Below are 16888 nucleotides of genomic sequence, written 5' to 3'. Positions count from 1 at the left end.
TACAAAACATACATTAACCACAAGTTATTTTACTCAACTACAATTATTTGAAAACGAACTAAGCACGTCCCTGCAAGCGAGCCTGCACGGGGCCCGTAAGGGGCCACTTAGGGCTGGCTTAAGGGCCCACCGTGGGCTGCCCACACAGGGCCCCAGGGGGCTTGCTCATTGGCAAAGTGTGGGCCCCTAAGTGCTGGCCCTGCATGGGCAGCCCTCACTTAGCCCTCACATGCCTACAGTGGCCCCGCATTGGCCCACTTGGGGCTATGAATAAGCAGCCCTCACTTAGCCCTCCGGAAGCCCTATTAAACTATAACCTCAAAATAACTATATTCTATTAATCTAAAATGTACTAAACTAAGATCTGTATTGTAAAGAAAAAATACAATAGTTGTTCATTGAATGGTTTATTTTCGGCTTTTGTTTACAACAAATCAAAACACACTTGTGTGGACTTACAAAAAGAAAAAAAAATCACAAATGTATACATATTCAAAGTCAGCTCACACACAAAATCCAAACTCCAAATAGTCAAAGGGATTCAAATCAATGATTAAATATAATACAGAACAAATATACAACATTGGCAAATATAAAACCAGTGTAACCTTTCCTGTCTTAGTCTCCAGACTAAGGGGGAACTGAATCAAGTTCAATTCCACAGCCGAAATTAATACTTGCGTCGGTCTCCGCCTATTAACTTTGGGGTAGAACCCACTTGTATCTTTTATTACTATTTCCCTGTTGCACAATGGTGAATGAACGGTCTCTTTTCTTCAGGCACTGTTAGTTTATTATAACTCCAGCAACATCAAACACGTTTCAAGTTCACTTCACTTCCTCAACTTACTATACAATAGACAAATGCACACAACATACATACATACATAATACACAATACATACAACATACAATAACCCATCTCTCTCCCAGCATCCTTCTCTCACCCCAACCAAATTCTATTGTCACAGACTCCTCTTAAAGGAGACATTTTTTACAATTTTACAACACTACCCCCACTATGGATGGCAATGTATCACAGTTCCACTCCATCAGTGCAGTTACAATGTAGCATACTTCACCAACATCTCAGCAGATAACATGGCCCAAGGCAGACTTGGCTTTTTTTTTAGGTAAGGCTACATTGGTAGACTTAGCAAAGTGGGCATATTATGAATCAACTATAAAACAGATTACACCAGTGGTCACTGAACATATACTGGATAGGCATGCTGCACCTCTCTGTTCACCTGCTATTCATTTCAAGTAACATACAAATAATTCAATTCAATTCAATCTTTATTTCAGACTCAAGGTCCATATCACAGACAGCATGACACATACACAACGATAAAATCAAATAACTCTGTTCAGGTTCAGAATAGCAAAGTATGAGAGTAACCATTTGTTTGTACATACTGTGCAGTCCTTTCCCCCCTACCTAAGGAGTTCTGGGTAGACTACCATCACTCCTGGTGAGATCAGGGCATCATTCTTGCCCCTTTTCAGCACATAACTCACCACTAACTATGTTTTTATTTTAAGTATGTCACCCACTCCCCAACCTCCAGTCACCTGTCAACGGCGAGTCCCCTATACCACCGGCCAGCCTTGAGACTTGATTCTTGAGTAAATTCTGCAAAACTGACAGGAATTCCACAATGTTTCTTCTTGTACTCCTCACAACCTGCCCAGTCCTTTCTCATGGCTGAATTCATCTGGAAATATATAAAAATAAATATTTTATGTGTGTGTGTGTGTGTGTGTGTGTGTGTGTGTGTGTGTGTGTGTGTGTGTGTGTGTGTGTGTGTGTGTGTGTGTGTGCATACATATATACATACAGTGCCTTGAGATTCAAAAATTGATGAAATTAATTGTTTTACTCAAAATTCTCCACACTATACCCCATAATGACAAAATAAAAACATATGTTTTTGATTATTTTCCGACATTCACAGTTAACTGTGGGACCTGATAGAGACATGTGTGTGCCTTCCGTGTGTCAGATCAATTTTATTTACCATAGGCAGACTCCAATGAAGTTATAGAAACATCTCAAGGATGATCAGTGCAAACAGGATGCACCTCAGCTTAACTTTGAGTGTCATAGCAAAGGGTGTGAATACTTATGCACATGTGATTTTGTCTTTTTTTTTTTTAGAGGTGCAACCGCTCCTATAAGAGGGTTTAGGACCCATCCGTGGTGAAATTTGTTTTCAGTCGTGAAAATGTGTCTTTCGCTGTGACGCCATGCTGTGGAAAACGCGCCCATAGGCTGATAATCTTCACACCCAGTGTGAAGTGCTGTGATTGGCTAGCAAGATGCATGATGAAATGAATAACTCATAAATATCACCGCTCACTTCACACTGGATGTGATTATGTTTTATTCATTTGCCATAACATCTTAAACATCTATTTTATTTTGTCATTATGGGGTATAGTCTGGAGAATGTTGAGTAACATTTTTGAATAAGGCTGTAACATTGTATGTACACTGTATGTGCAAGCAGAGTGTGTGTGTGTGTGTGTGTGTGTGTGTGTGTGTGTGTGTGTGTGTGTGTGTGTGTGTGTGTGTGTGTGTGTGTGTGTGTGTGTGTGTGTGTGCGTGCGTGTGTACACACACACACTCTAACATATTTATACTTTTACCTAAGTATTCATTGTCAAAGCTTACTCTTCCACTGGGGCCTCACTGCTAGCTGGCAGACTGTGATAGGGCTCCTTTTGTCCACCCGCTCTGTCACTTGAATTACGCAGCCACACCCTAATCTCCTTCTCAACATCGGAATCCTGAGGACTTGGATGAATGCGTTACTTTCTTACAGCCTCTGAAACATAAAAACAAATAGGCTTATATGAAACAATAATTTGTGTAGGAAGCAATTTCTTATTCGTTGCTGTCGGGCAGAAACCTTGCATCAACATCCTTTAATATTTTTTTGTTCCGTTTTTGTAAATGAAAGCTCTACTTCGTCATACAACATGTAAACCCTCTGTTAATTTAACTAGTATAATCCAATGGACACAAATAGTCCATTTGGGTTACTTGTTAACTACAGATTTTACAATGGAAGCTGCCATTCTTAGGTTACCTGTTAAAGCGTGTTGTGTGGGAAGCTACTCCAAGTGATTCATTCAACATTATGGTAGTCCTGAAAAAATCTAACACTTTGTTTGCAGACATAAACATACATAAACCATGCTAAATCCAGATGTGACGTGTGTGGGCATTCCTGTCCATGATCTCCCTATGTATCTATTGGTGTTATCAAACATACCTGCTGCTGATAGAGAGCGTCTCACAGCAGGGGGTACGGCCACAGGTGAAGGACAGCTTGCAGGTGGAAGGTGGCTCACACTCCCTGTGGGCAAATGATGGTGTATGTCAGCGGGTGTCCAAACATATTTTTCAAAGAGGGACATATAAGAAAATATGAAAATACTTTAGGGTCGACTGCATCTCCTGTCATACTGCACCTTTGGACCATGATTAAATCACATACAAATGCATCACATTACAACTATTTAATTTAACTACAGTGCGACATCAATAGCCGTTTGTCAAATGTAAATCACTCATCTGTACTGTATGCATGCACTGTGTTGCTATTATATTTACAGTCCAATAAATTATCTTTCTTCAAATGGCTGTGTAGTCAAACGTAACCAGGTGTGAAAACGTCTTTACAATTTTGTTTAATAGAGCACCGAAGTCTGACGTCACTGCCAGTAGAGGGCCAGTAGAGGGCGCTGTTCCAGGGTTCGTGGCTTTATTTTTTATGTTGAAATCCCCATTTGGGAATCTTAGATCACGTCATATAAGAACTGTGTTCCAAACATAAACACACCACCCTGGCGTTTTTGTCAGGGGGGTGGCTCTGCATCGTTTATGATATTCATTCATATTTGATACAGCCTGTTTCTGCCGAAAATGGAATTAAAGGTAGGGTAAGTGATTTTCTTTGGTTGAAATAAGTGTTAAATAGCTCTATATTCTGATAGTACTCATTGCTATAGAGTGTTTGTTCAGTTAAAGGAATCTCCTTGTCTCTCCAGCTCTTTATTAAACACAAAATACATTTTCGTCTCAGTTTTAGTTTCATTTCCAATTTTTTCCAATCAGGATAGAGAACTCAATCAGGATATAGATTAAACAAGTGAAATTTGAAGTGATGACAAGAAATGAGCAGAAAAAAATGGAACTGGAACACTATAAAAATGAAGCTTAAAAATGGGTACTTTCTCCTGATTGGCTGAGATTTTGAAACCTACCTAAAAATGTATTTTCTGTTTATTAAAGAGCTGGAGAGACGGGGAGACTCCTGTTACTGAACAAACACTCTATAGCAATGATTACTATCAGAATATAGTGATTTAACCTTTTAACAAAATACTTTTTGTTTTAACCAAAAAATATCACTTACCCTACCTTTAATTCTGCCTTAAAAGTCTTAAGAACTACTACTTCCGGGTCTGAAATCACTGTCCCCACAGCAGCCGCGTTCATGGGAAATGTAGTCTTTGGGTTGTTTGACTCGTTTCTAGTGTTTATATTGTGTTACTCTTTGGGTAAATGTGTACATTTACACCTTCAGTCAATGCTTCATATCCATATGAGTAAAAACACCAGGGTGGTGTGTTTATTTTTGGAACACAGTTCTTATATGAAGCGATCTAAGATTCCCCAATGAAGATATCAATACAAAAAGTAAAGCCATGAACCTGCGGAATCATGCGCCCTCTACTGGCAGTGACGTCAGGACTTCGGTGCTCTATAGCAGCGGTTCCCAAACTTATTTAGCTGTGCACCCCTTATTACATCCTGACCTAGATGACGCACCCCCCGGGGCGTCATCTAGGCAAACCAATTAGGTTGGTTTGCCTAGATGGCAGGTCACGCACCCCCTGGGGTGCGCGCACCACAGTTTGGGAACCCCTGCTCTATAGAAATGGCATTTCTTTCAGTTAGGAATTCTTACACATTCTGCTGAGAAATAGCCTATCTGCCCAAACTAATTTCAATACACCATCATGTCAATGTATGAATTAGGCTGCAAGCCTATGGAGTTATGGAGGGTATGGGGCTGGGCTGTGTAGTTTAACTTAAAAAAAGGGTCCAAATCCTTCTATTTTTTTTCAAGCGTTTGTTTTAAAAGAGCCGATCTACAAGCCCCTTTTCAAATAGCCAATGTATATGAGGTTAAAGTGCCTAGACCGAAGCTATACCAATCTTACCTGCTGACAGTTTGGACACCAGACAGACAGACAGACGGACGGGCGGACGACTCAAGGTGGTCAACAATGCAGTCTCTCACATACAGGCGGTGGTCAAATAAGACTCCCTGTGCACAAATGATGATTTATTGAGCATTGAAGGATCTACAACAGTGGCTCTCAAATGTCAAGCATTATATCCATGCATTCAGACCATGTGCATTTTGTCAATATATCAACAACAAGCTAAGGCAGGGGTCTTCAACGTTTTTAAAATGTTTTATATACAAATATTGTATAATTATGTAGGCCTATAAAATTTTGATTCATGTGTATAAACATACCATGTTATTGTGCATTCAATACTAAGCAATTAAAATAATAGATAGATTAATATATTCATGCTTTTAATTCAAACATACATGTACAAGGTACAGTGAGTAGGGTGGCTATGTACCCAATGTGAATACTATCAACAATCTGTCAATTGCACAATAATCATGTATACAAGCTATTCAAAATAGATAGAATCATAATTTATTTTAAACATAAATATGGAAAATATTTTAAAAATATTTAAAGAAAAATTGACATTTTTGAAAAAAAAAGGTCTAATTGTGTAATCAAGCAACAATTTCGCGGACCCCTGCAGTACCTCCGTGGACCCCCTTGGGGTCGCGGACCCCTGCAGTACCTCCGTGGACCCCCTAGGGGTCGCGGACCCCTGCAGTACCTCCGCGGACCCTCTAGGGGTCGCGGACCCCCTGTTGAAGACCTCTGTCTAAGTTTTCATTTTATTTGTGCTCTTTCTCACACCCACAGAGAGTGTGTGTGTGTGTGTGTGTGTGTGTGTGTGTGTGTGTGTGTGTGTGTGTGTGTGTGTGTGTGTGTGTGTGTGTGTGTGTTAGACACATTAGCTAAACATTAGCCTATACTATTCTACTGAAATGATATCTGAATTTGCTAAATGTACTCAAATACAACCCCAACACAACATCACACTTAAACTATAACAAATTTGCTGTTAAACATAATTATTAATAATTAAAAACTCACCTTATAGGCAAGCAGTAGGCTAGTAGTAGCCTATATTATAAATTATATTGTATATCCCGCTATCATTTCTTGAAATTATTGTCATAAAATCCCTTTATCGAGACAAATGAAATCGCTAAACAACGTGTCGTGATCATAGAGTTGGGTGGTGACTCCAGACAACAGTTGTTATCAATTAGCCTACAGTAACAGTAGTAGGCTAAAGTCTACATAAATAGTATTTCTGTGTGTCAACACTCACCTAAAATGTCTGCTTCTTCTTCTTCTTTCTTTTATCTTCTCTGAAGTCGGTTAATAATTATTTGAATGAAACCAAAGTAACGCAATTTGTCTAACTGTATTTAGAAGTGAGAGGGCAGCTCGAGTCGCTCGAGCGTTTCATTCTCCCCGCTCTGAGTCACTGTTGCCAGATTCTGTGAGAGAAATAAGCAGCCAGGTCTATGAAAATAAGCCTTAACCCTACATTGGCTATTTGAAAATAGCCGATCTACAAGCTCACAGTGCGTCGCATTTGCAACACGTTGTGAGTTTGTAGGTCTGCTATTTTCAAAAAGAAAAAGTTAAATATATTTGTAATATTATTTGAAACAGATGGGGGTCTGCGGAAAAATGCATTAATTTGGGCATCCTTGACATGCAGATGTTTGAGAACTGGTTTAAACAATAAATAAAAAATGGAAGCAAGCCCAAATAACTACAAGCAACTTCACAGAAAAACAAGCCCAAAGTCGCTTATAATAAGCAGATATGGCAACACGGTTCACAACCCAGAATGCATTGCGTGTAAAAAACAACAACAGATCTACAAGCTCACAACGCGTTGAATGGCGACCAGATGTAGATCTGTAGATCTGTTCATTTTTGTAACCATAGCACCGGTCTGTTTTGGCATTCAGGAAGTTGCCATATGAAGTAAATAAGTTATTGGATGCATGTTGTCATAATAACAATAATAATAATAATTATTATTATAATTAATATAAAAATAATAATAATAATAATAATAAGTGTAATAATAATAATAATAATTATTATTCAATATATTATTTATGTCACATCACAAGAAAAGGACAAGAAATGTCCTTTTTTGTGAAAATCTTCACAGTCTAATGTTGGCAGGTATGATGACTCCCCGGGATCCAAACTAGTTAAAATAGTAGATCTGAAAGCTCACCACGCGTCCCGGGCTTGTAGATCTGCTATTTTCAAGGCGTTTTTTTTAATTAATTGATGGAATTTCGTCGATTTTTTAATGTATTAATGAAATTATTTTGATACATTTTTGATTTTAGTATTTTTATTGATTCAGATTTTAGATTTTTGAAATTGCTTGGAAGATTTTAGATTTTTGAAATAATAATATAATATATTTTTGTAGGAAACGGAAAAAAGGGATCTTTCCTTGTGACCCATAAAAATGTGTCCATGACCCACAAATGGGTCCCCACCCACTGTTTGGGAAACAGTGATCTAACCCAGTGGTTCTCAACCCTTTCAGGCTGCAACCCCCCAAAATAATCATATTTGAACTGGGGACCCCCCACCCTGATAACTAAGCACTTGGAATGTAGGAGTTGATGCATTACGTTTAGTTTAGACTTTATTGTGAAAATAGCAGATTTTCAAGCTTGTAGATCTGCTATTTTCAAAATGTTTGCCTCTTTCTGATATTATTTGACAATTTGGCCAATGTTTGACCATTTTTTATTGTATAACGTTTGTTGATTACTTTTGATGCAGTAATGTTCATTTTTTTTAAGGTATTAAAAAGGTCTTAAAGGTCCTTAAATTGTCACTTCACTATCATCTGGGGACCACCCCAAATCATGTGGGGATCCCCCTGGGGGTCTCGACCCACATGGTGAGAATCACTGATCTAACCAAACTTGACCAGCTGCTAAGCTGGTCTGTCCAGTGTCCAGCCATCTGACCAGCTAAGTCCAGCTGCTAAGCTGGTCTTTGCTGGTCTGTCCAGTGTCCAGCCATCTGACCAGCTAAGTCCAGCTGCTAAGCTGGTCTTTGCTGGTCTGTCCAGTGTGGCAAGCTGGTCTTTGCTGGTCAGTCCACCCATTTGACCAGCAAAGACCAGCTACCAGCTTGGCTTTGCTGGTCAGTCCAGCCAGCCAGCTGGCTGACCAGCAAAGACCAGCAGAATCCAGCTTAGTGCCCAGCTAACCAATTACACTGACACACCAGCCTGACCAGCCTGGCCAGCTTGTCCAGCCTGGTATACCATCTAAACCAGCTTAAGACCAGCCAAGACCAGCTAATACCAGCTAAAACCAGCTAAAACCAGCAACCATCATAAGCTGGTTTGTGCTGTTTTTTTCAGCAGGGTTAGAAGACTAGGATGAGCAATGTTGTAGAAAGTGGAGTGATATGCTGTGTTCTAGAAAAAAATCACACCCTGTGTGAAGTGAGTGGTGCCTTGCTTAGCTTGGCTAACATGTTCAATCAGCCAAGCTAACATGTCCAACGTTAGCTTGGCTGATGGCACTGATGTCACTTTGAAACATGTAAACTCTATTTCGTCATGCGTCTCGCTAGCCAATCAAAGCACACCCTTTCAACATATTGTCACGTGTCACGTGATGCTTGACCAATGTTAGCTTGGTGGACACACGGACATACAGACATACATACATACATACGGACACACAGACAAAGCCAGATATAGGAGTGGTTGCCTTCGGCACCACTCAAAAAATAGTTCCAAGTTCAAGAAAAGAGCGGCAAATGATGTGGGAATGTAATATGGGCTGCCCACACTAAAAACGCATGGGGCCCAAAGGTACAAATCTGCTCTAGGCCCTGAACGGACAGACCCACACTGGCCCACTATGGGCTAGCCCCAGCTCAGCCCCAAGTGTGGGCTGCCCACAGCAAGCCCACGGTGAGACCACAGCTGTGGGCATCACCTGGGCAAACCCGCGATGGGCCTGTGCAGGCTTGGTGCGGGCTTGGCATAGCCCTCACTGCCCACACATAGCCTGCATGGGCCCCACAGGGGCTCGCTTGCAGGGACAGTTTGATGCCAATACTTTGTAGCCTAGTTATTATTATTAGGGTAATAATAATAATAATAATAATAATAATTATTATTATTATTAGCCCAGATTATTTTTACATTAATGAATCAATGTATTTACTTAAATTAATCTATTCATAAATAGACATATACCTTCTATAATGTAGCCTATTATGACATGACGATTTTGACAACATGTGAAAAGGGACTTTCTGCATAACGAGTACTTTTACTCTTAATTTTTTTAAGTACATTTCAGTACCAAGCGCCACCTCGTGGCTTAACGGCCACACTACACGTTCTGATCATTTCAATGGGAGGCGCTAAGAATCTGTGGGCGTCAACTTTAAATGGTACCTAACGGCGCTGATGGAGTCCTATGGCGGCCAATAGGCGGCCGTTTGAAGATCGCGCATGATTGGACTGGTGACCACTGTATCTCAACCTATTGCCATTAACAGGAATCGAACCCTCAACCTTCGGATTGACAGGCTGCAACACTACCTATACTGCTATAGCTTTGTCCAGGCTGAGGTTGTCTGTTGAAGATAAAAGTGAACCAGTGAAAGCAGCCGATCTACAAGCTCAGAAACACGTTGCTATCTGAAAAGTTTTGAGATTGTAGATCGGCTATTTTCAGAATGAAGTGTGTCATACATTGCAAAAACATACCCTCTCAAATAAGCATTTCATGTTATCTTTATCAATTGCACATGTGTTCATTGATACAGTTTTGTTGTTTGCAATGCACTTTAAATGAAGTCTGCAACAAGTGAGGCTTGAACAAGCTACTTTGATGTTGTGAGACATTCACTTAAGCGGGAAGCCATTGGACCAACAGACCTGATCTAGTGAAAACGGAGGTCAGACAGATGATACCATTTCACGCAAATAGCTGAAAAATCCTGGGTTTAAGTGTTTTTCAAACTGCTCAAAATTGCGGACAATCTAAGGGCGGAGCTTACTGGTAAAAGTGATACATGTGTTCCTCATGAGTCAAGGCACATGTGTAAGCAGGTTTAATGGCTGTCGGCCAAACGAGGCATGACTTTTGCCTGTTTAAAGTTTGCATTTTCAAAAAATTGCTATAGCGCCCCCCTTTGACCAATTGGAGTAAGATTGGTTTCAGTGATATTTGGAATGACCCTGTACATTACTGCACATTTTCAAAGAAATGTGAGTCTGCATGTATGTGTTAGGGGCAGATGAATAATTGTCATAAAACTGCAATATTTATTGGCTCATTAAAGCTTCATTTTTTCACTTAGAAAGAATCCGCTTGCACCGTTTTGTCAGCATAGGTCCAAAGTTCATGTGCAAAAAGTTTCGTGCAGATTGCTCAAAAATCCCAGGAGGAGATAGATTTTAACAGCTTTTCATGTAATTCAAAATGGTGGGAGATCTAAAGGTCAGAGGTCAAAAGTCAGAGTATGAAAGTTGTTCATCATGAGGAGACGCATGTGTGTATTGAAGTTTCATGGCTGTAGGTCAAACAGGGCATGAGTTGTACCTGTTCAAAGTTGGCATTTTCAATTGAGTGCTATAGCGCCACCTTTTGATGAAAGATTGTGAGATTTATTTCTTGATAGTTTTTCATGACCATCTATCATATGGCCGAGTTTCATAAAAAGCGTATGCACGGTTCAGCCAGAACTGGCAAAAACGGCAGAAGAAGAAGAAGAAGAAATGGAAATATAGCTGCAAGCAGCAATTAGCGGTTTCGAGAATAATGGCAGACTGGCAGACTGTGACAAGAGTGGCAGACTGGCAGACTGGCAGACTTTGACAGAGTGGCAGACTGGCAGACTGGCAGACTGGCAGACTTTGACAGAGTGGCAGACTGGCAGACTGTGACAGAGTGGCAGACTGGCAGACTGTGACAGACTGTGGCAGACTGGCAGACTGGCAGACAGACAGACTGTGGCAGACTGGCAGACTGGCAGACAGACAGACAGACAGTGACAGAGTGGCAGACTGGCAGACTGTGACAGACTGGCAGACTGGCAGACTGTGACAGAGTGGCAGACAGACAAACAGACAGACTGTGACAGAGTGGCAGAGTGGCAGACTGGCAGACAGACAGACAGTGACAGAGTGGCAGACTGGCAGACTGGCAGACAGACAGACTGTGGCAGACTGGCAGACTGGCAGACAGACAGACAGTGACAGAGTGGCAGACTGGCAGACAGACAGACAGACTGTGACAGAGTGGCAGACTGGCAGACAGACAGACAGACAGTGACAGAGTGGCAGACTGGCAGACAGACAGACAGTGACAGAGTGGCAGACAGGCAGACAGACAGACTGTGACAGAGTGACAGAGTGACAGAGTGGCAGACTGGCAGACTGGCAGACAGACAGACAGACAGACAGTGACAGAGTGGCAGACAGACAGACAGACAGTGACAGAGTGGCAGACAGGCAGACAGACAGACTGTGACAGAGTGAGAGAGAGAGAGAGAGAGAGAGAGAGAGAGAGAGAGAGAGAGAGAGAGAGAGAGAGAGAGAGAGAGCAAAGTGCACATGTCTGAATTAACAGGGTCATGTTTTGCATAATGCAATTTAAATGTAAACTGTGACAAGTGGGGTTTGAGCCGTGGACCTTTGGCACATGAGACTAACACTGTATTGATCAAGCTATTCAATCCACAGCCTTGGTCAGTGAGAAGGGAGAATCCAACAAAACAAAACAAAACAAAAGAGGGAATGAAGTACATCATACATTGAAAACAACTACTCTCAATAAGCGTTTCATTTAACAATTGCATGTTTATTCATTGATACAGTCATGTTGTGTGTAATGCAATTGAGTTGAGGTCTGCATGAGGTGAGATTTGAACCGGCGACGCTCTGGTATCAAGGCAGATGATTAAGCCATTGGGCCAACAGACCCGAACTGATGAAAAGGGAGTTCACAGACATGACACACTTTCACGCAAATTGCTCAGAAATACTGGATTTAAATGTTTTTCAAACTGCTCAAAATTGCAGACAATCTAAGGGCGGAGTTTACTGGTTAACAATTGCACATGCATTCATTGATACAGTCATGTTGTGTGCAATGCAATTATAATGAATTCTACATGACGTGGGATTCGAACCAGGAACCCTGTGGTTTCAAGGCAGATGATTAAGCCATTGGGCCAACAGACCTGTACTAGTGAAAAGGGAGTTCAAACACATGACACAATTTCACGCAAATTGCTCAGAAATCCTTGGTTTAAATGTTTTTCAAACTGCTCAATATATTTCGGAATGGAAACTAGTGGAAAATAGTCGATCTACAAGCTCACAACGCGTTGCTATCTAAAAAGGTGTGAGATTGTAGATCGGCTATTTTCACAAGAAAGTATGTCATACATAAAAAAAAACTACTCTCAAAAGCATTTCGTGTTATTGTCTAAACATTGCACTTGTCTGAATTAACAGGGTCATGTTTTGTACAATGCAATTTAAATGTGAACTGTAATAAGTGGGATTCGAACCAGGGACCTTCGGCACATGAGACTCACACTCTACTGGTGGAGCTATCCAATACACAGCCTTAGACAGTGAAAAGGGAGAATCCAACAAAACAAAACAAAAGCGCGAATGAAGTACGTCATACATTGAAAATAACTACTTTCAAGTATGCATTTCCCGTCATCTTTAGCAATTGCACATGTATTCATTGATATAGTCATGTTGTGTGCAATGCAATTATAATTAAGTCTACCTGAGGTGGGATTCGAACCGGCTACCCTATGGTTTCAAGGCAGATGATTAAGCGATCAAGCTATTGAACCAACACACCTGAACCTGTGAAAAAGGGCCTCAAACATGTATTTGACACAGTTTCATGCAAATTGCTCAGAAATCCTGGATTTCAATGTTTTTCAAACTGCTCAAAATTGCAGACAATCTAAGGGCAGAGCTTACTGGTCAAAGTGATACATGTGTTCCTCATGAGTCAAGGCACATGTGTAAGCAGGTTTAACGGCTGTCGGCCAAACGAGGCATGACTTTTGCCTGTTTAAAGTTTGCATTTTCAAAAAATTGCTATAGCGCCCCCCTTTGACCAATTGGAGTAAGATTGGTTTCAGTGATACTTGGAAGGACCCTCTACAATATTGCAAAGTGTCAAACAAATGTGAGTCTGCATGTATGTGTTAGGGGCAGATGAATAATTTAAAAAAAGCTGCAATTTTCATTGGCTTATAAAAGCTTAACGTTTTCACTTATGGAAAATCCGCTAAGTTACGTCTGTCGGCATTGGTCCAAAGTTCATGTGTATACAGTTTCGTACAGATTGCTCATAAATCCCAGGAGGAGTAGGCTTTTTACTGCTTTTTACTGCTTTTCATAGAATTCGAAATGGTGGGAGATCTAAAGGTCAGAGGTCAAAAGTCAAACAGTGAAAGTTGTTAGGCATGAGGAGACGCATGTGTGTATCGAAGTTTCATGGCTGTAGGTCGAACAGGGCATGAGCTGTACCTGTTCAAAGTTGGCATGTTCAATTGAGTGCTACAGCGCCACCCTTTGGCCAATGGTTGTGAGTTTCGGGTTTTCGCCGTTTGGCATAGCCCTCTACCATATTGCCGAATTTCATAAGAAGTGACCAGGCGGTTAGGCCAGAACTGGCAAAAACGGCGGAAGAATAATAATAAATATAGCTGCAAGCAGCAATGAGCGGTTTCGAGAATAATGGCAGACTGGCAGACTGTGACAGAGTGGCAGACTGGCAGACTGTGACAGATTGGCAGACTGGCAGACTGGCAGACTGTGACAGAGTGGCAGACTGGCAGACTGGCAGACTGTGACAGACTGTGGCAGACTGGCAGACTGGCAGACAGACAGACTGTGGCAGACTGGCAGACTGGCAGACAGACAGACAGACAGACAGTGACAGAGTGGCCGACTGGCAGACTGGCAGACTGTGACAGAGTGGCAGACTGGCAGACTGTGACAGAGTGGCAGACTGGCAGACTGGCAGACTGTGACAGAGTGGCAGACTGGCAGACTGGCAGACTGTGACAGAGTGGCAGACTGGCACTGAGACAGACTGTGACAGAGTGGCAGACTGGCAGACTGGCAGACAGACAGACAGTGACAGAGTGGCAGACTGGCAGACTGTGACAGAGTGGCAGACTGGCAGACTGTGACAGAGTGGCAGACTGGCAGACAGACAGACTGTGACAGAGTGGCAGAGTGGCAGACTGGCAGACACACAGACAATGACAGAGTGGCAGACTGGCAGACAGACAGACAGTGACAGAGTGGCAGACTGGCAGACAGACAGACAGACAGACAGACAGACAGACAGACAGTGACAGAGTGGCAGACTGGCAGACAGACAGACAGTGACAGAGTGAGAGAGAGAAAGAGAGAGAGAGAGAGAGAGAGAGGAAGAGAGAGAGAGAGAGAGAGAGAGAGAGAGAGAGAGAGAGAGAGAGAGAGAGAGAGAGAGGGAGAGAGAGAGAGAGAGAGAGAGAGAGAGGGAGAGAGAGAGAGGCAGTGAGAAAGAGAGGCAGTAAGAGAGAGAGCGAGAGAGAAGAAGTGAACATGCATTAATTAACAAAGTCATGATTTTTGTTCAGTAAATTATATTTGGACCGGTTAAATTGAGGTTTGAACCAGGGACCTATAGACTTGTGGGTAGACAGTGTAAAGGATAAGGATAATTCCAGGTCCGTTCATGAAAGTCCTTGCGGTCTTGTTTCCAATGAGGGCCTGTGAGCAATTAGGGGTTAAGAGTCTTGCTCAGGGACAAATTTCATTTCATCGACACATTTGCTGGCCTGGCCTGGAATCGTACCTGGGGCAACCAGGGCCTCTGGCTCCCTAGGTGGGCTCACTAACCACTCAGCTATGGCCACAGTACAGACTGAGCCATTGGATAGACAGAATTGGATTTCATATGTGGTAAGTTATCATACAGCATGGGTTGCTTATTATATACATACAAGCTCATAACGCGTCACATTGTAGATCGGCTGTATGTGGTTACTGTAGGTGTTGTATTAATAATTACATCTGCAAAGTAACAAGTAACTAAAGCTGTCATCTGCTGTAATTGCAGTAGAGTAGAGTAGTAAAGTAAAAGTACCTAAAAATTGTACTGTGCATGTGGCAGGTGTGATTGGTGATGAGTGAGAGGGGTGGATCCAATCCATGGGAATAGGGGGAATTCCAAATGATGATCACCTCAACGCATTGTTGGGGACAGGGATCGAACCAGCGACCTATGGATTCACAGGCTGCCTCTCTTCTCATTGAGCTAGAGATATGGCCTCCCTGATGGTGTCTGTTGACACTCTCACACTCTACTGGTGGAGCTATTGAATCGACAGCATCAGATAGTGAGAAAGGAGAATCCAACAACACAAAACAAAAGGGCAAATGAATTACGTCATACATTGAAAATAACTACTTTCAAGTATGCATTTCTCGTTATCTTTAACAATTGCACATGCATTGATACAGTCATGTTGTGTGTAATGCAATTGAGTTGAGGTCTGCATGAGGTGAGATTTGAACCAGCGACCCTGTGGTATCAAGGCAGATGATTAAGCCATTGGGCCAACAGACCCGAACTGATGAAAAAGGAGTTCACACACATGACACACTTTCACGCAAATTGCTCAGAAATGCTGGATTTAAATGTTTTTCAAACTGCTCAAAATTGCAGACAATCTAAGGGCGGAGCTTACTGGTCAAAGTGATAGATATGTTCCTCATTGATACAGTCATGTTGTGTGCAATGCAATTATAATGAAGTCTACCTGAGGTGGGATTCGAACCAGCAACCCTGTGGTTTCAAGGCAGATGATTAAGCTATCAAGCTATTGAACCTACACACCTGAACTAGTGAAAAGGGAGTTCAAACACATGACACACTTTCACGCAAATTGCTCAGAAATCCTGGATTTAAATGTTTTTCAAACTGCTCAAAATTGCAGACAATCTAAGGGCAGAGCTTACTGGTCAAAGTGATACATGTGTTCCTCATGAGTCAAGGCACATGTGTAAGCAGGTTTAACGGCTGTCGGCCAAACGAGGCATGACTTTTGCCTGTTTAAAGTTTGCATTTTCAAAAAATTGCTATAGCGCCCCCCTTTGACCAATTGGAGTAAGATTGGTTTCAGTGATACTTGGAATGACCTTCTACAATATTGCAAAGTGTCAAACAAATGCGAGTCTGCATGTATGTTTTAGGGGCAGATGAATAATTGTCATAAAACTGCAATTTTCATTGGCTTATAAAAAGCTTAACGTTTTCACTTATGGAAAATCTGCTTGCTCACATCTGTCGGCATTGGTCATTCATTGATACAGTCATGTTGTGTGCAATGCAATTGAGTTGAGGTCTGCATGAGGTGAGATTTGAACCGGCGACCCTCTGGTATCAAAGCAGATGATTAAGCCATTGGGCCAACAGACCCGAACTGATGAAAAGGGAGTTCACACACATGACACACTTTCACGCAAATTGCTCAGAAATAGTGGATTTAAATGTTTTTCAAACTGCTCAAAATTGCAGACAATCTAAGGGCGGAGTTTACTGGTTAACAATTGCACATGTATTCATTGATACAGTCATGTTGTGTG

The 16888-nt window shown here is 41.7% G+C and overlaps 1 long non-coding RNA gene across 1 annotated transcript; it reads right to left on the bottom strand.

The window, feature by feature from the left end:
- Positions 1-2672: 2672 nt before the first annotated feature.
- LOC311042382 lies at positions 2673-6625 on the bottom strand. The gene is made up of 4 exons (XR_014600499.1): positions 6515-6625; positions 5239-5345; positions 3282-3365; positions 2673-2831 (listed from the first exon to the last, which is right to left on the bottom strand). It is a non-coding gene; the product is annotated as an uncharacterized lncRNA (long non-coding RNA).
- Between the last annotated feature and the right edge of the window lie 10263 nt (positions 6626-16888).

This window comes from Gymnoscopelus microlampas (genome assembly GCF_963454915.1).
Source record: "Gymnoscopelus microlampas genome assembly, chromosome: 3".
NCBI lineage: Eukaryota > Metazoa > Chordata > Actinopteri > Myctophiformes > Myctophidae > Gymnoscopelus > Gymnoscopelus microlampas.
The sequence above is the reverse complement of the archived record's forward strand: the minus strand, read 5'-3'. Positions and strand labels throughout refer to the sequence as shown.